Source organism: Sturnira hondurensis, unplaced genomic scaffold (assembly GCF_014824575.4).
Source record: "Sturnira hondurensis isolate 20B ecotype Veracruz unplaced genomic scaffold, ASM1482457v3 Scaffold0017436, whole genome shotgun sequence".
Classification (NCBI taxonomy): domain Eukaryota; kingdom Metazoa; phylum Chordata; class Mammalia; order Chiroptera; family Phyllostomidae; genus Sturnira; species Sturnira hondurensis.
Window position 1 is genome coordinate 19,827,795 of NW_028090067.1, and position 27,251 is coordinate 19,855,045.

Sequence of the window (27,251 nt, forward strand, 5' to 3'; positions counted from 1 at the left end):
GGATGACGGGCCTTTTACACCCTGAAGCTCTACTCTTGCACTTCCTTTGGTGGTACACCCTCCCCTGCCTTCGCCTGGCTAACTCATACTCATTCTTCAGGGCCCTCAAAGTGGATTGCCCTGCCAGAATCCACAGTGGTAACTCCCGGGGAGAATGTTTTTTGTTGTGCTCCTCGGTTGCTGGCACAGCCCTCTCCCTCACAACCACAGCTGCCGTGAACTGCGCACCTGCAGTCTCTGATCCTCGTAAGCCTGTAGGTAGAGGTTACTACTCCCAGGTCTCTGCCTTTTGAAACTGCGGCTCCAAGACGAAGTCACTTACCCAAGGTCACATAGCTAGAAAGAGGCCAGGAAGGCTCCCACTCAAAACCATCTACTCCAAGCTCCTGAGGTTCATCAGACTGGGGTGTCTGCAGGGAGGGAGCCAGCTGTGCTTCTCCCATCTCTGTACACCTGGAGGGTGCCGACCCAAGCGGGCAGGCTCTGTGAACATGGGTTGGGTGACGTGAGCTGACCGAGCCAGCTGGCTCTCTGTGGCTACCTGCCTGGTAGAGCCTTGGGCAGAACCTATCCACTCTTCCTTCCTTTTCCATCTGGCACAGAAAGCTCCACGGGGTGCCAGAACTTCACAGACCAGGCTGAGGCCAGGCAGGCAGCTGCTGCTCACACGGCCCCTGCAGCACCCTCTGTCTCCCCTGTGCAGGGCCCAGAACCTGAAGGAAATGCCAGGATAGATACACAGGGCTACCACCAGTTTCCAAAGGGACAATATTTAACTACATGAAGCTCTCCAGCACAGGACAGATATCCCTCTCACAGTCATAGCTGCAGCTGACCCCGACATACCAGGCTCAGTGGGGAAAAATCCCCTGGGGTGGGTTTGCCCTAAGGAAGTGAGCCCATTACCCCTTCTAGGTTGTGAGGCTGGGTGACTGTTCCCTCCTGGTGGCCCACCTTCCTGGGGGACCTGTGAGTCTAGACCTGCTCCCCTGGGTTCCAGGCACAAACCTCCTCATTGCTCAGCTCTGGGCAGGTGCCCAGAACACTGAGGATGCCTTAGAATTCCTGCACCCAAGTGACCACAGTGTGGTCAGTGCTGTGAGGGGAGATGGAGGTGGGCATGGTGCAGGCCTCAACCTATCCAGATGGAGGGCAGGGGAGGCTTCCTGGAGGAGGTAAAATGAATCCAGAAGGACTTGACCTGGCAAAAAAGGAAGCAGTGAGGTCAGGGTGAAGAACCAGCTCCCAAGGAAGGAACACAATGAGGCCATAGCCTGAGGCCCAGTGTGTGTGGACCCAGCTGGCCACGCCTTCCCCTGACCATCCATGGGAGGAGGGCTCCTGTCTAGGCTTCTCAGCTGAGAGCTCTCTGTCCCTGCTGGGCCTGAACTGTGGCCTGGCCCTGGCAAAGTCCCAACCTGTGCATTCTCTGGAGATCTGCTCCGAAGACTCACCACCTGTGTGCCGACCACGGCACCTGCCTGAGCTTTGTTGCAGCCCGGAGCCTTGGGCTGTGGTTGCTTCCCAGCACAGACCAGGCTTAAGCTCCCTGCCCTCATGGGCCTGCCAGAGGAGCCAAGGCCCTGGGACATTCAGCCAACACCGGCCCGGCCACAGAACCCTTTGCAGGCCTCCCAGGCAGGCCAGGCCAACTCTGCAGCCGGGGAGTCCTGCACCTGTGTCTCTGACGTCCCGTCTCCGCCTCAGTGCTGGGCTTTTGGTCTCTGCTCATCCTTGGGAGGCAGCTGTGGGCAGAAGTAGCCTTCTGAGACCATCCAGGCTAAGGGAATGACAGGAACCATGACCCTGTCTGGGGACAGACCTAGCAGAGAGGCAGCCAAGGCAGGGCAATGTCTGGGGGTCAGGAGAGCAGCCTGGGCCTCCCAAGGGTGAGGAGGGAGCAGGACGGGCAGAGAGGAAGGAGGACTGGCTCCTCCCCGCCATGCCAGCCTGTCTGTCTTCTGCACTTCACTGGAAAAATAAATGGAAGAAGCACACGCCAGACAGAAAAAAGAGAAGGGAAAAAAACCTCAAACCGCCCCCCACATGGGCTCCCTCCGTGGGTTTGGGCCAAGGCCTTGGCCTGGGTTACTCGCTGCTGCTTTTCCCAGGAAGCTGCCAGTGCCAAATTTGCATTTACCACAAACAGAGACAACACAATGTCATAATCCTTCTCCTGTCATTCTCCCCTCTCTTCCTCCTCCCACCTCAGACACACACACACGCTAACACAAAATGACGGCTCCCTCGACAGCCTGAATGAGCAAAGCCCTGGATCTGCCTCTTAATTGTTGGCGTTTCTCTCTGGCCATGCGCTCCGAGCCCCTTGCCCAACTTGCAGTAGACCCCCCACTGCCCCCTCCTTTGTCCCAAATCGCCGCTGACAAGTGGACTGCAGGAGGTGAAGAATATGCCTGGAAATAACGGGGAGGGGGTGTGAGAGGGAGAAGCCAGCTCCCCCCACCCCCGCCCTGCTGCCTCTGCACCCTCACTGCTGGCACCCTGGCCACTGACACTGGCTGGGTCTGAGGGGACAAGGGGCAGCAGTTTGGCCCACCGGCCTCTGACCTGGGGCCTTACCCTTCACGCCCCTGTGGCTGCCCAGCCGCTGAGCTCCCAGAGCAGCCCCTGTCGCCCCTCCTCTGCGGGCCATCCTCTTGGGCACTGCTCCGAACATCCCCCGCGCTGCCCCTCCCTCCATCGCTCTTTATGGCAGTTTCAAAGCTGCAGCCGCCACTTGAGCAGCTGCAGCCTTTGATGGGGACAAGGCAGTAAAGGCCGCCTGGGAGGCCCCTGCCCGCCCTGCCCTGGCCCTGCCGCCCCTGCCCGGCCCCCTTCCAGGAGCCTGGGCTGGGCAGCGTGGCGCGGCGGGTGTCCAGCGGGCACGCCTCGCACACCAGAGCAAACTTTCACGACCGGAGGGAGAGGCGCCGTGCATGCCGGTTACCTTTGCAGCAGCATCCTTCCTGGCGCTTGCCCCAGACCCCCTGGGCAGACCACAGCGGATGGACTGGGAAGAACAACTCCAGAGCAAGGATGGGGAGAAGGGAAAGGGGAGAAGGAGAAGGAAAAGGAAAGGGGGGGGGTAGTTTCTCAGCTCTCAGCTTCCTCGTGGCTCCTCCTGCCCAAGCCGGCAAGTGAAGTCACGGCCAGGGTGGTGACATCAGCTGAGCCTCTGACATCATGGCCCTGCCGATCTCACCTCTGCAGGGTGGAGATGGAGGAGCAGCAGGGAGGAGGGGATGGATGGAGGAGGGAGGGGAGCACCAATCCCTCCGAGAGTGTGCGTGCCAGCGTGGGGGGGAGGGGCGGGCAGCTCATCTTGGAAAAAATGTTTTATCTGTATAGATAGGGGCGATTATGTGTCTATTTATAATTGGGCCCAGAGTAAATGGCTTAAAAGGGGTGACCGCCCACCACAGCCAAGAGTGACCGTCCCAGGGTCACTGCTGTTCTTGGAACCTATGGGGTAAAGGCCTGCAGGTTGGGCACGGAGCACCTACTGTGTGCTTGGGACGCCTCCCCAGTACCTCCAGTGGTTTTCAGGAAGATCTGGCGAGGCTCACAGAGAAGGGGCTTCTCTGCGCCTGCTCAGCAGAAAATGAGCTGGGATTTGAGGCAGGAACATGAGAGGGTGGGAAAGGGCTGCTCAGGGACGGCAAAGGGGCTCAGCCTGAAGGGCTGGTCAGGCAGCTTCGGGCTCATTGAAGCCTCAGGGGCTGCTGGAATGAGGGCTTGGGTCTGAGACCTCAGCCCAGGCCACCCTCTGCAAAGGTGGGCTTCAGCAGAGGGCAGCGGTCCCAATTGCCCCAATCCCATCTGGGGGTGGGGGAAGGTGGGTTGCAGCAGCAGGAAGCCTGCCCCTCAGTGTGTGGCCAGCAGGGCTGGTTCTGATGGGCTGAACACTCAGCACTCAGACTCCTCTTACTCCACAGCAATGTCTAGGAGGTAGGTAGCAAAGGCCCAGTCAAGACCAGGCAACCCGCCCTGGCTGGGTAGCTCAGTTGGTTGTAGTGTCATCCTGATGTGCCAAGGCTGTGGGTTCAATCCCCAGTCAGGGCACATCCAGGAGTCAACCAATGAGTGCATTCATGGGTGCACCAACACATCAATCCCTCTCTTTCTCTCTCTCTCCCCCTTTAAAAATCAATAAATAATTTTAACAATTTAAAAAACAGAAGATAGGGAAACTGAGACCTAAGACTGATGGGACAAAGCAAGGACTCGGGTGTGCAGCGCCTGGCCTCCAGCCCAGGGCCAGATCCTCAGCCCTGCAGTGCCCTCGGCCTGCGTCTCCTATGCTGCAGCTGCTCCCGGCCATCCCCAGCCTGGCAGGGTCTCCCCTTGTCAAGTACCCACCTCCTCTGAGAAAACCACAGGAGCTCCCAGGCTCTGCCCTCAGATGAGAGGCTGCAGGGCCTACTCTGCTGTGCTCCCTTCAGCCCAAGACCCAAGCCCAGCCTGGGTACGCCCAGGCCCATGTGCAAACACCCGGCAGCACCCTCTTCATTGGCACCATGAGGCATCTGGGCTGCTGACCACTGACTGCCCCAAACTTGGCACACCCTTCATTTGAGCTTCTGGGCCTGACATTTGATGAGGACCTACTATGTGCCAGGCTCCGGTTCTCCAATTTCATCCTTCCTGTGTCCAAGATGTCAGGGTTACAGCCAGGACACGGACCGTTCCTGAAGTCTGGAAAGTACTTCTGTTTCTCCCAGGCTTTCCCTGAAGCCTAGAGCTAACATTCCCACACACCTCCGCTCTCGGTACTCCCTCCAGGCTTTGCACCAGTCCTTCCCCCCTCCCCACTTAAGAATCCACACCAGGCACTCACTAAACCTTTGTACAGAGGCACTGTACTAAACCTTTGTACAGGCACTCCACTTACAAAATATGCATGTACAACTGCAAACACCAGCCAGGAAGCCCAGAACAAACACCTCATTCGGTTCCCTAAACAAACTATGCTCTCTCTCGCCTCCGGGCCTTTGCACATGCTGTTTCCTTTGCCTGAAACACCCCCATCCCTTCAGTGGTTACATGAAATTCTCACCTGAGACATCACTTTCTCTCAGAACCATTTCCTGACCCTCAAGTCCAAGTTAGATGCCACTTTCCATGTTTTTCCCCCATCACAGCTCCCACTCACAGTGTCCTTGGAGACAGTAGGAACTGGTAAAAAGGGATGGGGGCTTTGAAGCAGACTGCCAGGTTCAAATCCTACCTCCCTAACTTGCCCACGGTGTGACCTTGGACAAGCCACTTGACCCCTCTAAATCTGTTTCCTCCTCTGTGAAAGAGGGACAGTAACAGCTATGCTGTTAGGAGGATCTTGGCATAGTACAGACCCCACTGTACCCCTCCTTTCATCTGCCTTCTCCCCTAGCTGGGCTGAAGGACATGGGTCTGTCTTATCTTCTGACCCCTGGCACAGTACCTGCACACGGTGGGCACTCAAGAAATACACATGGAGGAACTGAGCAAGGTTGGCTGAAACAGTGGGCTGGAGAATTTAATTCACTCAGCAGGCACCTAGATCAGGATGTCCGGTTTTAAATCTTGGCTCTACCACTTCCTTCCTCTGTGATCTCTGAGTCTCATATGCCCCACCTGTAAAATGGGCATAAGAACTGAGCCTGCCTTATAAGGTTACCGTGAGATTAGAGGATGGAAGGGATGTGGAATGATTAGTGCAGTGCAGACTCTCAGCAGGACCCAAATCTGTGTTAGCAAGGTCATTACTACTTTATCTGATCAAGGCCCGCCTGGTGCCGTGGAGGGAAGAAAGTGGGCTTCGGGGGAACAGGCTGAGCCCCAACAGAACCTCACTGAGCTCAGGTTCCCATTCTCAAGGCTGCCTGGAGGGAGCTCCCCGGCTTCTCTGCATTTTTGAGGGTTAACTGCAAATAGGGAATATGAAAGCGCTCAGCACAGGGCCAGGCACTTAGTAGATATGCAATAATGTGGGTTCCCTTCCATCTCCTTGATCCGTGGACACACATGCACAGTTATTCAATAACCTTTCACAAACATCCTGGCATGGGTGAGATGGGATCACAAGCCAGGAGCTACAGATGCAGGAAAAAGGCTTAGAAGGAGAGGCAGCTGGCGGGGAGACCTGGAGGAGGTGTGTAAGCTGGGTCACAAAGGCCAGGGAAAGGGAGGAGGGCCCAAATGCACAGAAGAGCTGGGGCACCCAACGCCCCCCAAAGGCAAAGCGTGTTTCTGAGGCAGCAATCCAGGCACACGGGGTGGAGGTGAGCATGCATTTTTGGTAGCGTGCTAGCTGACCGGAGGGCTCCATGAGCACCCAGCCTCTGTGTTGGGCGTGTTATTGTCAGGAATAAAAACCAAGGACACAGAGACCAGACAACCAATCTAGGGGCGGGAGGGGGGCTGGCATCACCTGGCCCAGCCACTCTACAGATGTGGAAACTGAGGCCCAGGGAGAAGAAGGGACTTGGCCAAGGTCACACAGTGCGTCAGTGGCAGAGCTAAGGCCTACACTTAGCCTTGTAACCCCTCAGTCAGAATTCTTTTTACTTTCCAGAAGCAATTCTTTTTTAAAATGTTTTTTATTCATTTTTACTTTTAGAGAGAGGGGAAGGGAGGGAGAAAAGACAAGGAGAAAAACATCAATGTGTGGTTGCCTCTCACACGCTCCCCACCAGGACCTGGCACACAACCCAGGCATGTGCCTTGACCAGGAATCGAACTGGCAACACCCTGGTTTGCAGACCAGCATTCAATCCACTGAGCCACACCAGCCAGGGCAAAGAATTCTTCTAATGATAACAATAATAACAATAGTTAATGATACTTAGGTAGTGCTTACTGTATGTACCCCATCTTAGCTTCTTAGGAGAGTTGTGAGATTACTATTACTCCCATTTTACAGATGAGAAAACTGAGGCCCAGAGAACTGAATCAAGTTGCCCCAAGTCACACTGCTAATAAAAAGCAGAGCCAAGATTCAATGCCAGGCTGTCTAGCCCCAGAGTTTCCATTCAGGCGGTGCGCATGTCAGCTCCTGCACTGCTCCAGGCCCCAGGGAGTCAGCCATGAATGCACAGCTGACCCCGCAAAGCCCCACCCGTCTCTGCGTGACTCTTGCCACCTCACCCTGTGCCCAGCTGTTTCAGAGCTCACTAAAAACTGTCCTCCTGAAAAGCCCAGTTTCAAATTTAGCTGCTCACGACCACAGACCGCCCCACTGCTGGGAAACCACAAACCAACCCCCTTTCAAAGGCTGTTATGTCACCTGCTTAGGAAAGGGGGGGTGGAGACGGGTGGCCCGGTATCAATTTCTGGGCCCAATGGTGAGTTCTGTGGAGGCCTGAGGCCTCACTGGCAATAAATAAGTAGATAAAATAAAACAAAACAAAATTCCTGCAAGTCAGATTTGGAAATGTTCAGTCCATGGAGCTTGGAGCAATAGAGTGAAAGTACAGGAGTCGATTCCTGCTGCCCCGAGAGCTTTCGCCAAGTCCGGCCCCGGGCACAGGGGAGGCAGGCCGGCCACACGTACTGGGCACCCTATCAAGCAGCCTGGGGGCTCCCAGAAGACCTTGACCTTCTCCTGCTAACAGCAGACCACCTGCTCTGTCCCGGGCCCACTACACTGTACTACTCCCAAAACGCTGGCGTGACCGTCCCATTCCCCAGGTGAGGAAACTGAGACAGAGAAAGGAAGATCTGCTCACAGTCAACGCAGTCTGTGTGGACGCCAAGACGGGGCACCCCTCAACACTGCCACTTCCGGGCAGCCGTGGGTACGTCCTGTTTCTTCTTGGCCCCTCCACTTCCTCTTCCTTACAGTGAAGACGTGGGGGAAGAGGAGCACGCGGTACAGAGTGCTTCCACCTGACAAGGCTGTGAGACTGGGACCATGGACAGGAAGGAGGGCCAGGCAGATATCCCCTGACTCACACAACCACCACTTTAATGTCACCTCTGTCACTACCCTTAGTTTGTAAACAGCCAGAACGACAGGTCTTACAGCAGGAGTCCACTTCAGGGCGGAGAGGTATTTTTGTACCCATTCGACAGATGGGGCTGTGGATTCCAATCTGCGAGATGATCGATGTGCTCTTGCTGCCTCTGTTTCCCCCCACACTCTGGGAGATCCCACACATCGTCTGCTGTGGCCCACAGGGCCCAGGGTGGGAGGAATTGGGCGACTGCGGAAATCAGGTTATTAGAATTATTTATGATAACTTCCTTGCCCTGTCCAGTGTGTCAGTTGGCTGGAGTATGTCCCATAACCAAAAGGTTGTGGGTTCAATTCCCAGTCAGTGCACATGCCTAGCCTGGGGGTTCGATTCCTGGCCCAGGCAGGTGCGGGAGGTAGCCAACAGATGCTTCTCTCTTCCATTGATACTTCTCTCTCCCTCTCTTTCTCTTATTTATTTTTTTAAAGATTTTATTTATTTCTCTTTAGAGGGGAAGGGAAGGAGAGAGGGAGAGAAATATCAATGTATGGTTGCCTCTCATGCATCCCCTGTTGGGGACTGGCCTGCAACCCAGGCATGTGCCCTGACTGGGAATCGAACCGCGATCCTTTGGTTTGCAGGCCTGCACTCAATCCACTGAGCTACACCAGCCAGGGCCCTTTCTCTCTCTTTAAAAGCAATGAGACAATGTCCTCGGGTAAGGATAAAAAACTGATAATAATAACCCCCCGACACCTGCATAGCACGGTGCCACTTCCTAGCTGCACAAAGGCTCACAGCCTCAGTGCCCTCCTCCATAAAATGGGAATAACAGTAGTTATCCTTCCCAGAGGTGGCAGAGCAGGAATCCACGTCCCGTTGCACAGATGAGGAGACAGAGGCTTGGAGAGGTAGCAAGAAGTGCACTGAAGCCACAGTTCAAACGGGGGTCTGTGACACCTATGTAGAAGGCTAAAAGGACAGAAAGGCTCGGGGTGTGGGACGGGCTGAGATTCTGAACCCAATACACTTTTATCTACTGGCACTCTGCCAATGGCCACAAATGAGGGTGATTCACCCGCCCGGGGGCCATCAGGGGCCTGTAGCCCGCCCCAGGCACAGCTGCTGCCCTGGCAGACCCCCAAAGAGCCCCCGGAAGAATCGCTGTGCTCCTAAGCTTTTTTCCCATTCCAAACATGCCGGAGCCCCACGGACCCCGGAGGCTGCTACTTAGCGCCAGATTAATCACACCGAATTCTCCATCCAGATATTGCGTGCAGGCCGAACTCCCACCGCTAATCGCCGTAATATTCTCCTCGGCGTGTGCAGGCTGCCGGGGCGATGTTCCAGGAATATTAATTCTCCACAGCCGGCTCACTCCCGCCGCACGCATGCGCCCCCTGCACTGCTAGGCTGCTGCTTGGGGATCAGGGGACAGGGGGCCAGCAGGAGGCCGAGCCCAGGCAGAGACCCTCCTTGAGGGCCAGGACCTGCCCAGTAGGGAAGCAGTGGTGTCAAGGCGGGGCCAACGTTTTAACATAAGCCACTGCGGGAAGTAGCTCACGCCTGTGGTGAAGATTGCCCCATTCACCCTTCTCTCCTCCAGGTCCCACCCCCAAGCTCCCTGCCCTCCAGACCTGCTGAGGCTCAGGACCCCTGAGAAGCCACAGAGCAAAAGGCCCTCTGATGTCCTTTCAACACAACTGAGCTTTGAGGAAACAAGCAGCTAGGGACTCGCTAATTTCAGCCCCCCACCCCCCCCCAAACATACATACAAAAAGGGATGAAAATCTTTCATCTGCTCAAAATATAAAAATGTGGGCAGTGGAGGTGGTGGAAGGTTGGGCTCTGCTGTGGGCCTGGCTGGGGCACAGGAGGGGCAGGCCTTTGCTGTTGGTAACTGAACCCTAGGGGACACTCTCCCATGTGTGGCCATTAATAAGGAAAGCCCAGGGCAGGCCAGGGGGGATGGCTTCTAGCTGCTAGAAGGTCCCTGAGCAGACAGCACACTGTTCCAAGCCCACAAGCTCTGGCTGAAGTGTAGGCTGCTGAGCCCAGAGACACTGGCCTGTCCTCAGAGAGTGCCCAGCACGGCTGCAGTTCAAGGCACACATCAGCCCCCTCCCTACCCACCTTGACCCTGAGGCTCCTGGAACGGCACTGGAAAGAGTCACATTTTCAGGAGCTTTGGAAAGTGTCCCCTCTTGCCTGGGTTCAATCTCAATACAACTTTAGTAGGCAACTTCAACACACCGGTTTACAAATAAGGAAACTGAGACCCAGAAAGGTAAAGTAAATGGCCCAGCCAGGTCAGTCCCAGGCTGCCAGGATTTGAACCCAAGGCCCTCTCCTCTCTGAGACTCCATCTCCTCTTCTCTGAAATGGCCTCGACATCCTTCCAGCTCCCAGAGCCTGTCCAACCAGCAAAAGCATCTATTGAGTACCTGTCATGTGCCAGACTCGGGGTGCCAGAATGCGTAAGATTGCTCAAGGAACTCAGAGTCTGGTGGGAAGAAAAATAAGTAAACCCGGAACAAGAGTCTAGCCTGAGCCCCAGGGGAAGGGCCCTCCCCTATGGCCTCGGAGATTAGGGGGGCTTCCCGGAGAAAGCGGTCACTGAGGAGTGGAGACCTGGGGCCAAGAGCCATTTTTGTGAGTGGTGCGGTGATGCAGCCTCCGGGTGGGGATCAGATGAGAAAAGGGAGGGTGTGGCAGACAATGGGAGGGTTTGCTGGATGTGACGGGAGCCCTAGCCCTGGTGTGGATCCAGGTGGCCTGAGTTAGTCCCTGACTGGTGTGTCCAGGCAGGCCCAGGCCAGGCAAGGGCAGGCTGGGGCCACGGGACAGTGAGGAGGGGAGCCTCTTGAACTTGAGTTGCCTGACTCCTGGTCCAGTGCTCTGACTAGGAGGCAGAGCTGGTCAGAACCGCCAAAAAGGTGGGTCTATTGAGCCTACCGAAGTGAGCCAAAGGGGGCTGCGTGACAGTTTGGGGGCTTGACCCAATTCCCTCTGGCACACAGATTAAAAGAATCAAGGTTTAAATTACAGAGGTGAGTGATGTAGTTCAAACCTCTGGCCTCCCCAACAGCTGTCAGCACCTATCCAGTTGCGCATCATGCCCCCTGGACCCAAGGTGTCGGACCCAGGCAGGTGCCAGGCACCTCTCTCACACTGCCCCTCATGTAAGTTTCACAGGCATTAGAGAAACAGCTGGTCTTGCACCCATTCTTCAGATCAGGAAACTGAGGCTTGGAGACAAGACGCAGACAGAAACAAACACTGATGGGCCTTCTATATGCTGGGCTCTCTCCACCTACAATCTTGCAGGGCGGGTCATAAGGAAGGAGCTCACCCGGGGGCCCTAGGCAGCAGGGGGCAGCTTTTCTGGCTCCCAGATCTGGGCCTGGGTGTTCAGTGTCCTGCTTCCCCAGGCCGTGTGCCTCACTCCCTATATGAACATGCACCCCGGGGAATACGTAAAGGGGGCCAGGATACTGTACAAGGAGCTCTTCTTGCCCTCCTGCTATGCCTACAGTCCCCAAGCACCTATTCCATTCTTGGACTCACTTAACATGTGAGAAATCCCAGGCAGAGCTATGACCCAACTGGGACCCAGCAGATTCTCAGAGAGACTTTGGGACAAGCTGGAGACAAGCTGGGACCCAGCCTTGCCCTCAAGGAGATAACATCCCAGTGTGTCAACTAACCAAGCTGGGCCATGAAAACCCAGGAGATTGGGCAGCAAGTCAGCCTGGGAAAACCCTAGAAGGCTTCCTGGAAGAGGGGGAGATTTGGCAGCAACCTAGAGGATAAAGAGGCCTGTGTGAGCTGCGAAGTGTCACCCATGAGACACAGGGCTCCATGACTTCGAGAGAGATGGGGCCCGGGCCTGACCCTCAGACCTCCCTTCCTCCATCAGCCCCATTCCAGGCCAGCCCCTCTCCTTCTTTGCACCTGTCCTCTGCCTCCAGGGCGCCTATGCCTGTGGCCCCGTCCCGGTGCAGCTGGATCCCAGGGAAATTCTAGTCTGACCATGGTGGCACAGACTTATGCTTGGTATGTCCCTGGGCTGCAAGTCCACCTTGGGCCCAGGAGTGCCAGGGCCTGGATCTTAAGCAGGGCAGTGCACTTGGGAGTCAGGGCTTTGGGCTTTTCCTAGATTTGGCTCTGGAGAAGGCAGGGGGCAGGGCAGCAGCCTGGCTCCAGCCTCCCCATTCCTGGCTGAGAATCTGAGCAAACCGCCTCCCTGCTCTAAGCCTCAGTCTGCTCATCCCAAACTTGGACTGGCCACACCCACCTCGCAAAGTGATTGTGAGGATTCCGAGTGATGAGTTGTCTCAGAGTGACACGTGGGACAAGCAGAGGGGAGAGTGCTGGCTCCCCATCTAGGGTGGGGCATTTAAAGAGGCCCAGGGAACTAAAACTAGGCTTTCTCCTGGACAAGGGAATTCACATCTGTCTCCTTTATTGCTCCCGAGAGCCTGGTGAGGCAGAGACCTCTGTTCCACTTTCATGGTGAGAACAGTCTAAGGGCATGCCCAGGGTCCCAGGGGTCCGAGTCCCAGGTGCGCCTGTGTGACTCTGTAAGCGGGTGCTTTCGGGACGTGGAAAGGGGTGGGCAGGGGGGGGGGCCGGAGCACCTCGAATCAGCCCACTGGCCAACCCCAGCCCCAGGGTAGCAGGGCTCCAAACCCCACACCCTGGGGCTGGAGGAAGAGAGCCCCTGGAGCCTCTTCCATTTTGGGCCCTGGCAGGGGTCTGCTTTCAAAACTTAGATGTGCCCCAGCTGGTGTGGCTCAGTTGGGTGGAGTGGCATCCTGTAAACCGAAAGGTCGGGTTCAGTTCTGGGTCAGGGCATGTGCCTGGGTTGCGTGTGGGTTTGGCAGCAGTCAGGGCACGTGTGAGAGGCAATGGATCGATGTTTGTCTCTCACATGTGTTTCCCTCCCTCTTTCTCCTTCCCTTCCCCTCTCTCTAAAATCAATAAGCATGTCTTCCAGTGAGGATTTAAAAAGAAAAACAACAAAAAACACAGATTTAAAAAATAAGCAAACCTAGGATGAAAGCAAGAAGGGGCTGGGAAGTGGAGAGGTCCCGCAGGACCGAGCCTCCAGGTGGGAAGGTCCCGCCCGCCCCGGCCCGCAGTGCGGTACATCAACACAGCACAGACGCTGTGCATGCGCGGGCAAGCACCTGCCAGTCTCAGCCCACGCCCCCACCCCAGCCCCCTCTCCCGAAGGACAGATCATTCTCTCGCTCTCCCTGCCTGACAAAATAACTAATGCTAACTCAATAAAGTCCCCCTTGAAGGTTTTTAATTACCAGACTGTGCTGAAGACTTAAGACTCCAGGAGCAGGAGGGAGGCCAGGGGAGGCTGATGGAGGTCGGAGGGGCTGAGGCAGGAAAGCAAGCACGCCTTCCAGCTCAGGGAGAGGCCAGGGCCAGGCTGCCGCTGCTGTCCAGGGTGCTGGTCGCAGTGGTCACAGGTTTAGGCTTCACACTGGCCAACGGCCACCACTGATGGAGGCAGGCTAGGTTCCTGGCAGGGACTTGATGAATATTATCTCATTTAAGCCTCCTGGCCAATCACAAGGCAGATGCTGATGTCCCCACAGTACAGATGAGGACAGTGAGGCTCAGAGCAGGGGCAGTGGCATGCCGCAGTCACACAGCCAAGCTGGGATTGTCCAGTTGAGCTTGGTGTCAGGCAGGGAGCCCGGCTGCCTGAAGCAGGAAACTCAAACCAGGGACACGGTAGGGTGGAGGGTCTGAGGGCAGGCACAGAGGTGGACCCAGGAAGGGGTCTCATAGTGTGAGGGGCTTTCCGAGCAGCAAGCTGTACTGGCCAGAAGGAGGCTGCCCAAGGAGACTCCGAGGCATCTTCGAGGAGCCCCCACTGCCACAGAGGGAGCTGATGGGGGAGGGGAAGGCACTGCAGGAGCGACCCCTAACCCTGGCCCAAGCGCTGCCTCACTGACTCAAGGAAAAGCCTCTGGAGGGACACTCCTGGCTGCCCCGCCCCAGGGGAGCTCTAACCCCCCTCACCCTCTGTGAGGGGCCCTGCCCTGGATCCATGGCCTCACTACCCAGCACCTTCTGAACCGGTGCCTTTTTTCTGCTCCTCCCAAGTGGCCAGGCCTGTTCCTGCCGCAGGACCTTTGCCCTAGCTGTCCCCTCTCTTCCCTTACGTTTTCACACAACTGGTTCATGTCCCCCATTCAGGTCACAGCCCAAAGAGCACCTCCTCAGAGAAGCCTTCCTGGAACTCCCAACCACATCCTTCCCTGGCAAAGGCCCTGAGTGATGGACTGCAGAAATGCTGCGTAGCTGTCAGCCCCAAGCCGCACAGCGGGGCAGAGGGACCAGCTCCCCAGTGGGCTCCCCACAAGGGACAGGCCACTCTCTACCCTCAGACCCCATGCATTACCAAGGTGTCACCTCTGAAGCCAGCTCGCTGGGGTTCAGATCCTGCCTCACCCACAGCTGTATGAACTTTGAATCTCAGTTTCATATCTATAAAATGGGGCCTCAGAACAGGGCCTGGAGTGTTTGGTGTGGCCTAGAAACACACCCTTGTTGTCATCGACCTACCCCCTGCCAGGCCTCAGCTAACTGGATGCTGCTTCCTTTGGCCCCAGCACAAGCCCTGGACTGGAGGGCACTCGGCGAATGCTGGCAAAACGTCTGGCCCTGTGAGACAGGCCACGGAGGTACGACTGGCTCCACTTTCCAGGGGAGGAAATAGAGGCTGCGGGAGGCTCAGTGCTGTTTTGTGGCCCCACTGCCCCGGCTGTGCTCTTTTCGGTGCAGTTTCTGTGAATCTGCCCTTCCCGGCTCTGTGGAGGTGCCAAGTTGGGGGCGGTGCTGAGAGTTGGCACAGCTCTGTCTGGTTCCCAAGGGCCATGGTGGTGGCTGGAGGCCCCAACACCCAGGCCTGCCTTAAGCCTCCTGGCTGAGACCACAGCCCTGCGGCATTCGAGCTGCTGCCCACCAGCCGGCCCCCTGGCACTGGGCCCGGGATGCTAGCCAGCCGGGAGAGGAGGCAGCTTGGCTGGCAGCCAGCTCACAGTGCCTGAGCTGTCAGCTGGGAGGCAGGCCAGGCAGGGCTGAGACCCCCGCTCTTGAATGGAGCCCTGGCCAGGCCACCAGGACAGGGCCAAGCTTCTCACTGCCAAAGCTACAAGGGCACCCTGTGGATCCCGCCCCAAGCAAGGCCCAGGGACATTTGTGATCTTGCTGGGTGACAACCCAGAAGACCTCATCCACGTTTATTCAGCTCAGCTTTTCACTACTGTGGAAGCAGCACGTGGAGCAGAGGGAATTTTCAAGTCAAATAATAATAAAAACAGCAACAACTACAGCTGACATTTAGCAAGCACTCAGTCTGTGCCAGGTGCATTATGTGCTATTGCGCTGACGTCCCCCAAAGGGGGACGCGATGATTTCCCTCCCTCGACAGATGCGGCGACTGAGCTCAGAGAGGCACGGCAACTTGCGCAGGGCCACAGAAGCAAGCTGGAGGAGGACTTAGACTTTGGATTCGGGCCTCAGAACCAGTGTCCCAACCTTTCCACCACTGGCTCAGGCAGGCCCAGGGACGCACACTGGACAGACAGACCAGCCAGGTGGCTCTGGGCAAGGAAGTCGCCCATCAGTAAAACGGGCAATGGGAGAGGACCGCACTGCAGAGCTGACCAAAAAACAGGCAGGTGCAGAGGACATGTTCCTAAACAGAACCAGGGTCAGCCATGGTCGCGGAGCTGCAGGAAAGGCCCAGGGTGAAGGCCCCTCTCACCAGAGCTTCTGCCAGCCTGCCTCCATGCCCCACGACCCCCTGGCACCCTCCACAGGCATGGCTGGGCCAGTTCCCAGAGCCAACTGTGCAAGCCCAGAATGCAGGGCCTGGACACTCCCTTACACTAGGTGCACTTGGGAAAAATCAGCCAGTCCTGCGTGGGCCAAGTTCAAACAGGCGCAGACCCATCTCTTGTATGGATCTCTCTTGCCCCTGGGTCCAGGGAAAGACTTGGGGTCTCTGTCCCCCCACTAGCTGGGACCACCAGGCAGGGCCCAGCACTCCTCATTCACGGCCTCACAGAAAGGGCACACAACAAGCACCAGTGAGCATGTGGCAGGTTCAGGACCGGGCACTGGGGTGCAAGGATGGCCACTCGGCCCAGCTACTCGTGTTTGTACCGAGTGCTGGGGGCTTTCTTTGTAAAAACTATTCTGGTCTCATTCAATGCAAAACAAACCTGTGGGAGAGGAGATTGCCACTGTTCCCATTTCCCACAAGCCCGCAGAGGGACGGTGACTTACCCAAGGCTACACAGCTGATCAGGGTGCAAACCAGGGTCCTGAGGTCCCCAGGACTCCTGTCACCAGATTCTCTAACCCCCAGAAGGACTCAGAGTCACTGCCCAGCTCCCAGAGGGGAGTAGGGGCAGGAATGAGGACAGAGCGGTGGATGGGCAGAGGTGTTCAGGAGAAGGGACAGGAGGGCTGACTTTGGCCAGGGTGCACAGTGGCAGGCATGTGAGGACAGCTATGCTGAGAAGGCACCAGAGAGACAGGAGGCGGCCCGGGTGGCACTGTGGACTGAGGCTTGGAGGAAGCAAACCAGGCAGATGCAGACCCCACACTGGCAGGGCTGGCACAAACTGCTAAAGCCCCGTTCACATCCTGAAGTCTCCCTGAGCGCTCCTGCCCAGACACCCAGGCAGCAGGTGAGGCACCCTGACCCAGGTGAGGGGGGGGTGGCAGAGGAGAGTCTGGCTCCAGCCCTGCTCAGTGGCTGTGTGAGTCTCAGCACGGCTCTGAGCCTGGGCTCCTTGTTAATGCGGTGATGGGGCGGGGCAGGTGGCACCCCCTCTGCCCCTGAGCAGGGCTGGCACACAGTGGGGCCCACGGGCTGGCTGGCACAATGACAGTTTTGCCCTAATTGCTTCTGTCTCCCCAATGGCCTTTCATGAGCCCGTCTGCCAGGAGAACCAATTTAACCACGGAAAGTAGAGCAGGGACAGGCCAGAGCCTGGGGGCTGGAGGCAGATGCCCCACCCCCACCACACAGAGCACCTTCCTCAGGCCAGCCCAGAACCTGCCGGGCCATGGCCCCTGACTCCATCCTTGCTGGTGTGGACCAGTGGGCTGGCAGTAAGCCTCAGATGAGGGTGGGGGATGGGGGAAGGGGGTCTGGGGTAGTCACCGGACAGGAATGGAGGCTGGGAGGAGTCACCAGACAAATCTGAATGTGGGTCCTGGGGATTCAGCCTTTAGAAGGCTTGGGAAGGGGTTGGTGCGTGCAGGGCAGGGCCCCAAGGGCCACACGCACTGCCCACTGCAGCGTTTCCTGTCTGTCCCTGTCTTATTTCCCTGCTCCCAGTCCACTCCCACCCCTCCCCCTCCTTCCTGCCAGGGGGCCTTCAATGTGCCAGTCCTCAGTTTACCCCCAGGACAAAAAGGCTGCAGCCCTGAACAAGGCAGCCTTGACCTCAGGAATAAAACGCGCAGCAGAGGCGGGTCACCTAGGGGTGCGGTGAGTGTTTATCCACAGTGGGCACAACTCTCTCTGGTCACCAGTAACAAGTCTTCTGTTTCTCTTCAGCCAGCAACTCACCAACCTCTGCTCCTCTCCCCCAACAGCAGCCCCCCTCCCAAAATTTCAACCTCCTTGGGTGACCTGGCCAGGCCTGTCACCAAGCCAGTAATGTCAGGAGCACTGGGCAGTCAGCAGGTACCTGGAGGAGGAGGGGCGGGGAAGGGAGAAGAGCAGAGGAGGAGGAAGTGGAGGGGAGGGGGAGGGGAAGGGGGGAAGGAAAGGGGAGGAGGACATGGAGGGGAGGAAGGAGGAGGGGGAAAAAGAGAAAGGGGGAGGAGGGGAAAATGCAGAGGGTAGGGGGAGGGCAGGGGAGGAGAGAAGAGAATGAAGGGAAGGAGGGGAGGCAGGGGGGAGAGAATGGAGGAGGAGGAGGGGGAGAGGGAGGGGGAGGGGCACCCTGAAACCAGCACAACATCAAAGCCTTCGCAGCCGCAGAGCAGAGTCACGTGCGCAAGGCTTCGTTCCTTCACTGGGAGAAGCCGCTGGGCCTGGGGCTGCTGAAGGAATTTTAAAATGAGGCAGATTGCCTGGAATATTAGGGGCGGGTGTGGGGGGTGGGGGTGTGTGCAGATAGAGAGCTGCATCGCAAGGCAGGTTTGGAAACCTGTCCCTGCAAAGAGACCGGCAGGGCAGAAGAGGCCTCTGGTCAGCCGCTGGGCAGGTGGCCAGGAGTGGGGACCACCCAGCCACTGCCGAGCAGCTGGAGTAAGGCTTATGGCAGGACCAGCCCGTTATCAAGAGGAGCCGGAAATCTGGATTTTTATGTGAACCCGTCCTCTTTTTAATATTGGCTCAAATGACAAAAAGGAAAGAAATAAACCCGCCAAATAGAGCAAGCCCTGACTTGCCCTGGACCAAGGGGTCCAGGACCTTGGTCTGATGGGCTCCAACCTATTTGTATCACAGGTGGCAAAACTGAGGTCCAGAGAGACTAAAGGGCTTGTTCAAGGTCACCCAGTGGGCACCAGGGGCTAGAAGTTAGAGATTTGGGGACCCCCAGGCTGGCAGACAGGGATGTGAACTGATGGGGAAAGGGGAAGTGGCAGGGGAGGGTTTCAGAACCCCACCTTCACTCAGCCCACTGTCCCTGCCCCCTTCTCAAAGCTGTCCTGACCCACCCTGCCACACCCCCAGTCCCCAAGGCCCAGCCTCAGTCATTCACTCCACCTGAGTTCACTCTGCTGCTAATAAGGCCAGGACGGGGTGCAGAGGGGTGGGACTTCCAAGGGGGAACAGCTATGCCTGTGGGGGTCTCCCCTAAGGAAGGTCCCAGGGCAGGGGGCAGAGAATTCTAGGCAAAATACGCAGCCTCTGCATTCAGTGGGGGGTGGGGACAGGAGAAAGTAAATGGCCACTGGTGGCTGGAGAGAGGCTGGGTGGGAGGTGGAGGTGGGGAGCCCCCCAAAAGCCTGACTCAGAAACTCTGGCTGGCTGTCCAGCTCCAGGGCGCTGGGGAGTCCCTGGAGGCCTCCGAACAGGAGACAGGTGGGCTCAGACTAGGCTCCAATCTTCAGGTCTGCACTGCGGTGTCCCCAGGAGCGGGGCTGGCAGTGCTGCTCCAGAAGCCACCCGCTCCTTTGCTGTTCACCTGACAAGTGTTTGCTGAGCACTTACTGTGTGCCGGGGCCCAGGCAGACAGGCGAGATGCCTGCCCTCCTGTGGCGGGGGAGCCAATGTGAATGGCACCCTGAGCCAGGGGCTGGGGGCCTGGGGTGGGCAGGGCCGGGGGCCTGGCCTGAGCTGACCTGGTCCCTCTGAGGAGGGGCCTACCCGCAAGCGAGGGCAGGAGGGGGCTGCTCCCAGCACAGGAACAGGACTGCGCGCAGGCGCAGAGAGGAGAAGACGCAGGGGTTTTCTGAGCAGGGGAGAGGTTCTGCGGCCGAGGCGCGGGCAGGAGCCGTGTGGAAGGCCACAGAGCCTCTTTACTTCACCCCAGGGGCAACGACAGGAGTGAGGGTGGGGCACGGGTGGGGACCTGGCCACCTGCTGGGCTCTCTGAAGGCCATGGTGGCAAGGTGCTCCCTGTTGCATCGGCAGAACCCAGACAGGTGAGCAGCCTCTCTCAGGCAGACTTCAGTTCCAGCCAAGAAAGAATGTTCCAGGGTGCAGAGCCCCTTGGCCAGCAGGCCACATGGGCTGGTGTGAGCAGGTGGACAGGCCTAAAGTGTGGCTCAGGGCCCCAGTTACAGATAGATGAGTTCCAGCAAGTCCCTTAACCTGAACCCCCCTAGCAGGAGGGCCCTGGTGGATGTAAGAGGAAGAGGGTGACATTGTTTAATATTTCAGTAAGTTCTTTGGTTTTTTTACAGCATCCTTTTCTTTTGTCCCAAGATTTTATTTATTTATTTTTAGAGAGAGGAAAGGAGGGAGAAAGGGAGAGAAACTTCAGTGTGTGGTTGCCACTCAAGTGTCCCCTACTGGGGGACCTGGCTCACAACTCAGGCACGTGCCCTGACTGGGAACTGAACTGGCGACCTTTTTGGTTAGCAGGCTGGTGCTCAATAGAAGGGCCCTAGGAGAGAAGTTGTTGGGGGACTCAGAGAGAACCCTGCAATGGACCTAGTATGGGGCTGACCCCTGGCTGGCAGCAGAGGGCAGCTAAGGGGACCGCGGGGAAAGGGTCCGTGCCTGGGGAAGTTGGGAGGTACCCCTCGCTGAGCACGAGCCTTGATGCCACTAATAACGCCACTGTCCAGACGAGGAAACCGAGGCCAGGACTGGTGCCGAGGCAGGCGGAGGCCACAGTCAGGATCTCTGGAAGGACGCTCCAGTAGGCGGGCTGCTCGGGGCTAAAGCCAAAGGTCTCTGGGGAGAGGGCCCAGTGACAGGGTGGCCTTCTCAATCTTGGCCACGAACTGCTGAGGATGGGGGCCAAGGGGAAAAGCACCCCCGTACTGTCCTCACCGCCGGCACTTTCATTTTCCACCCTGTGCCCAGGCCTGGAGCAGGCGTGGGGAGGTGGGGCTCGGGAGACCCATCTCCACCCTCCAGGAGCTCCTGTCCTGCCCACCAGCCACTGACCCCCCTTTCTCACAGGTGAAGAAGCCAAGACTCCAGAGGATGTTTTGCCAGTGAGAGGCGGAGCCAGGCACTGCCCTCTGCTTCCAGGCAGAAGCCCTGTCTCACGTGGAGGTTGGCTTGGGAAGAAGGAAGGGGGAAGAAAGGGAACTGGCCTTGCTCATGACCTTGCCCCTGCCAGGCTCACCCATGACACCTCCCCTTCACACCCAAACCACAGAGCACACAGCAACCCCCCCCCCGCCTCGTCATCCATTCTCTGGAATGCCCTCTTTCCTGAGCACTCCTCACATAGTAGGGGTTTAGCACACTCTGAGGTGAATTATTCATGGAACCACCATGTGCCAAGCCCTTCAATGGATGATCTTTTTCATCCTCGTCACCAACGCTAGCAGGGGATGGGCACTGTTCACACTCTTGGAGAGGAGGCAAAGGCTCGGAGAGGCCCAGAGGCCCAGCCACACAGGAACAGCCAAAGCCAGTGAACACGCCGCGTGTTTGCTCAGTGCAGAGCAGAAACCCAAGCACCTTGCAATACTTACTCATTTGACCTCCAAACAGCCCCTTAGGCAGCTATTAGTTTCTCCCCATTTTCCAGATGAGGACGTGGATGGATGGAGAATTTAAGTAACTTGCCTGCTAAGCACAAGAACTGGGATTCAAGAACCAGGCTGCCTGGCCCCATCCATACCTCTAACCACCTCTGCCAACAGTCAGTCTCCTGTGAGGGAGACGCACTCTTGCTGGCCGGGGGTGCGAGGAATGCACAGCTTGGAAGAGGCTCAGGCCAAAGAGAGGAGGAGAGTCTTAGGGGGAAGGGAGGGAGAGGGCATTGTAAGGAGGTAAGGGGTGTAGAGAAGGAGGGGGACAGGAAGGAAAGAGAGAAGGGAAAGGGGTGAGAGAGGAGGGGGGAAAGAGAAAGGGAAGGAGGGGAGGAAGGGAGAGGAAAGTGAGGAGGGGCCCCTCTTCCCCCGGGTCCTGGCAGACCGAGTTCCAGCCCAGCTGGGGCCAAGGCCGGCAGGGCCAGGGCAGACCTGCCCAGTCCCCCTGCTGCAAGAACATCAAAGCTGGTTCCCGGCCAGCCCCAAGGTAGTGTCCTTTGAGGTTTGGCAGAGATGGAGCCATATTTCAGGCTGATACAAAGCAGGCTGCACCCCACCCCCTCCAGCCCGAGATCCCCATCTGGGTTGTCTACTTAATACTCCATTACGGGAGAAAATATACAGCCAGCTCCCGCCAGCCTCAGCTGCCCATTCCTCCCTCCAAAGAGATCAAAGCTGCGCTACATGCCCGCCCAGAAATTCCATAACCGGAATGCAGGCTGGGGGAGAGGCAGGTAGAGCCCAACATGTGGGTGGGAAGTGGAGAGGTCAGGCAGGTGTGGGTGGGACCAGGCCTCCAGGTGGGGGCTGGGGGGCTGGGTCAGGAGTCTGACCAGCAGGAAGAGAGCTCTGGGCTTGGGGAGGGGAGTCACACATCTCACCCTGGGTCCTGGGGCCCACCTGTCCTGAAAGCCCCCCCCCCGCCCCGCCCCCCCACAGAGCCCTCCCAAACCACTTTGTCCGTGGCTCACGAGGCCTGCTGGGCTTTATGTCCACAATGCGCGAACAACGGGTCAACCTGTACCTATTGTAACCAACAGGCGTGGCTGCAGGGCGGCGGCAGGCCAGGTAGGCCCTCTGATGAACATTTAAGTCTCCCCACAACGCTGTGATGTGGGCAGAATCATCTTGTTTGATAGCAGGGGAAACTCACTGAGCACGCTGTTCTGTGGTGGGCTGTGGCTGCCCAGGGTCTACTCCTCCACATCGACCCACCGAACTTACGTCGGGGAACTCCTGGCTTCAGCGTGGTCTTGGTAGGAAGTGAACCAGATGTCGGACTTCCCCAGGGAGGCCGACACCACATTCTATACACCAGGGGTGGGTACTGGGCCCTCTTCTACCTCTGAGACCCCAGCTTACCTGACCCTAGATTCTACGGGTGGCCCCATTCTTGGGGTCTGTTGGTCTCCATGACTTGTGCTCTTCCCCAACAAGGACACAGGTTCAGAGAGGCTCAGAGACCCACAGAGGACGTGCAGCCTTGGGGGGCTCTGATCGCCCAGCAGGGAGGGCGAACGGGACCGGACGGCATGCCCTCCAGGTCCCCTGGATAAGCGCAGACCCACGGGCACTGAAACACAAGGAGAGTGAAGGTCTGTGCTCCTCCGGCTGTCTCCTGGGCCCTGGGGCTGCAGGTGCGAATGTCATGAGCTGGCCGGCTTCCCTAACTCATAATAGGTAGGCAGGGATCTGCTCCTTTCTCCTGATGAGGCCCTCCCCGCCCCCCGCCTCACCCCTGCCCCCCCGCAAAAATTGCTCCTCTTCCTGCGTCTCCCTGCCCCCTCTCAAAAATGGCACTGTCATCTGTCTGGTGCCAGAAACTTGGGGAGACTGGACCCCCCCACGTCCTCCAGCATTCTGCCTGGTTTTCCTGTGGCCCCTCCCAAACACTCTCCACACTGGCCGTCCCATCCGTTCCTCTGAACTTCACATCTAACCAAGTCTCTCCCAGCCCAGGAGAGAGTCTCTCCCACCTGGTGGACACCTGGTTCACCCCTCAAGCCCACACCCTTATCTCCCCAGCAGCTGCTGGGCCGACACCTACGGGGTGAACAGATGGATGAAGTCCCCGTCCCTCAGCACATGTTGCTCCAGAATCAGAGAACCTCTGTCCCACCCCCATCCCACACCCAATCCATCCTTCCAGACCCTGGCCTCCCAGGCTGCCCATCCTCTGGTGTCCGTACCCCATGGCCTGACAGTGACCCTGGGCCAGGTGTCATCGTCGTGGGTGTGCTGCCTGCCTCCCCGTGGCTGGGAGCTCCCCAAGGCCCAGCTGGTGTCACCTCTTGGGAGGGGCACTCATGACACTGCCATCGCCATACTCAATCCACTGGGAATCAGACGCAGAGGTGGGGTGCCCCTGGGAGCTCAGAGACCCTCTGCCTCCTCACTGTTCACGAAAGGCTGACCCGGACAGATCCCCACTTGGCCTCCCCTCCCCGCTGGGAACAGAACGGCAAGCACAGGGCGAACGAAGCAATTTTCCAGACCCAGTGGGGCTCGGCGAGCCAATCTGAGCACAGAATAAACCTCCGGCTGGGGCGAGGGGGCATGACACACAGTGTGAGCACAGTGGCTGCCGTGCCCCCCAGCCACCCCCCACCTGCAGCTAGAGAGCGGCTGGCCCGGAGATGCCGTGCATGGCTGCCAATTTCCCGGCTCAGCAGAAAGTCTCCATTTTGCAGGGAGAAATTAATGAAAGGGAGAAGCCTGGGAAATTACGAGTTGCCACCTGCAATTTCTCCTTCCAAGGAGAGTGGCACGATGGCTGATTAAAGCGGCCCTGCCAGGCTGGGCCAGCAGCTGAGGACCTTGTCGCCTGCTAGGAGGCAGGTGGGAAGCAATGGGGAGGGCGGGAGGAGGGGAGAGAAACGAAGGCAGCCCTTCCCAGGGACCCCCAAGCTGGGGAAACCTCCAGCTTCTCCACTCCTCCATTACCTTTTATCAACAGGCAGTCAGCAGGCCCCTTGTGACCGGAGAAACCCTATGGATAAAAAAGCATGCGACACCTCCCTACCTACCCTCTGTCTCCCCACCCCCAGATGCTGGGTTCCTCATGGGCTGGTGGGAGAATTGGAAATAGGGGCTAACAGGGCTTCCCCCGTGCCTGGGGCTGTGCTGGGCGCCTGCACCTAGTAAGTCTTCAAAACCAGGGGAAGGAGGCCGTTGGAGCCTCTTCACAATCCGGGAAATAGAGGCTTGAAGAGCAACGCTTGTCCAGGGCTGATGACGAGAGAAAGTCAGCACTGGGTACCAAGCCATTTGGTGGCAACGGTGGAGCTGACAGCACAGAACTGCCTGAGACAAGCTGAGGAAGGACAATTGCGTAAGACACTCACTGCAGCAGCTTGGACTTGCATCTGACCAGTGGCACGGACTGGTCAAGTCGAGGCGGCCCTTCCTCCACGATAGGGAAGGAGGGCAAGGCTCCCCTTCCGCAATCAAACCAAGTTCCACAACTCCCAGCCTGCCATCTGTACTTAGGGCCAGGCCGGTGGACAGCTGGGAAGGGTGACTTTGGAGACACTGCTCTGGGTTCTACTGTCTGGGTTCTAAGGTGACAGGAGCCAGACTGTTTCTCTTTCCCAATAACCCACAGACCTCCAGGCCCCTGAGGTCTCAGCCGTCACCGGGGTATGAATTCAGACTGGGGTGAATGACTGACATCGGCTTTATCTTCACGAGGGCTTCTGCAGTCTGAGGCACTAAACTCAGCTCCCCAACTGTGAGGATGGTGATTCACAGGGCGAGGAGCCGCCCCCTGGTGCTCTAGTGTCTGGGGGCACCGCGCATCCAACACACTGGAACGGCCCCAGTGGAAGACCAGGCCTCCTGGGCCGGCCCATATCCCTTTAGCTGTGTGTGTTAAGGTAAGCCCCTCGGCCTCTCTGTGCCTTGGTCTCCTCACACTCTCCCCTCCCCGGGTTCCAGCTTGGAAAGCTAGGAGGCAGCCTGCTTTCCAGGCTGGTATTCTTCGGAAGGCAAACTTTGAAGCACTGCTATCTTCCAGCTCCGCGGCCCTGGCCATATATTATTATAATGGCCTTGGCCAATAGGGGCGCAGGCTATTAGAATGAGTTAAGACCAGATTAATCTGCTTAAAAAAATATGCCTGGTTTTTACGCTGTGCATTCCCTCCTAACAACTCAGGCTCCTTCCAGGCCATTATCTCATTTTATCGTTAATTCAATTCCATAAACATGTATTAAGTGTCTATTATGTACAGAGCCCTGGCCTGGTAGCTGGGGTGGAGTGAGAGGGACATGGGGGCAGCGCCCAGCCCCAGGTGCCTGCAGTCGGCATGGAGCCCACCGACCCTCGGGCCCCTCCACTGGAACTCGAGGCAAGTGAGCAGGAGCTGAGGCGGGGAGCCGCTTGCTCTCAGCCTGGAGGACGTGGGCCTGCTACCTGGAGGGAGGGCCCAAGACAACTGGGACTGCAGACAGCGACATGTGACGTGGAGAGAGGGCCTACTGTGTGCCGGGTACTGTTCTCTGCACTTCACACGCAGGGACTCAGTCCTAACGACACCCAGGGCCGGCACTAACGCCAGCCCCGTTTTACAGAGGAGAAACTACGGTTAAAGAGGAAATGTATCTGAGGTCCCAAAGCTGGAAAGGGCGAAGCCCTGACATCCAATGCAGAGGCTTCAACCCCTCTGCAGGGTGCCCCCTGCCTCAAAGGGTGCCTGAGGTAGAAGGTGGGCCCCAAGTATCCGGGCAGGAAGGAAGGAACACTGAGCCTCTGCCACATGCCAGAACTGAGCTTGGTCCTTCGAGTGGGGGCATGAAGGACGGTTGGGTTCCTCAAAGCAGAAGTGAGGCAGGGGCAGGGGAGGGGGCTGCTCCTGGCAGGGCCACTGGGACAGGAGCACGCCTGTGCAGTTGGCCGGACCTGGGTCCGAATCCTGGTTCCACCTCACTGGCTCGGTGACCACACGCTGCCACTTAACCTCTCTGAGCCTCAGTTTCCACCCCTATGAAGTGCCGTGGTAAGCCCTGCCCTGGTGGGCTCCCAGGGTGAACACCGGTGCTGGCATCCTGGTGTGGGCAGCTGATGGGACACTCGGGAGGGGCCACCAGGCCCAGACCGCTGGCCTGGGTGGGGCATGTGAGAAGCATGGACCATGAGCCTCAGAGGGGTGGCCCAAGGCTACACGGGGACACACAAGTGGCACGTGCCCATTCTGTAAACTAGAAGACAGGTAACAGAGGACACAGCAAACCCTGTGCAACAGTCACTGGGCTCATGTTCACGCTCTCCCTCAAGGATGCAGCCTGGAGTGAACAGGGTGGAGACTGGACCAGCCTAAGCTACAAATAGGGACAAGCAGGGACCATGGAGCCTGGAGCTGCCAGAAACCAAAGCCCACAGTGGCCACATGCCAGGACCATAGCAGCAGACCACATGCCAGGAGCCTGGATCTATGACCCAGGCCCCCGGCAGGCACCCATGTTGCTAGCCTGGCCTGACCCCAGCCCCCCGCCTCCTCCCTGACCACTTGCCTTCTTCCCACCCAGGCAGCTCCCAGGCTCCTGAGCCTCCCTGCATTCGAGAGCTCCCCACCCCTCTACACCCCCTGCACACCCCAACCCCACACCTGCCCCCAGTTCCCGGTGCCCGCAGCACCCTCTGGTTCCCTCTTTGCCTGGAAAAATGCACGCTCTTCCCAGCAGCCTCAGCTCAGCCCTCCACACGGCCCTCAAGGGAACAGTGGTAAGTGACAAGGAACACAGCTTTGAGTTCAACTCCAGCTTCTCATGACAACTGGCGGCCAGTTATGTCACCTCTCAGAGTCTTGCTGTCATCTTGTGTCAAATGGAGTAATACCAGCACTCCACAATGTGGTGGTGGTGATGAAATAAAAACAACTTAAGAAGACTGACTGGAGTTGTGTCTGGCTTTTGTCCCATCACCACCAGCAGGATGCTCTGAGGCTGCCTACAGTGCCAACTCCACACTGTAATCTCTGTCCCTCGCAGCCCCGGCTCCCCAGTGCCCTGCACAGGGCCTGGTGCCCAGCAGCAGCTGAATCAGAGGGCAGAACAAACAACTCTACCTGGAGCAGCCATTAAAAAGGTGCTCTCTATTAAG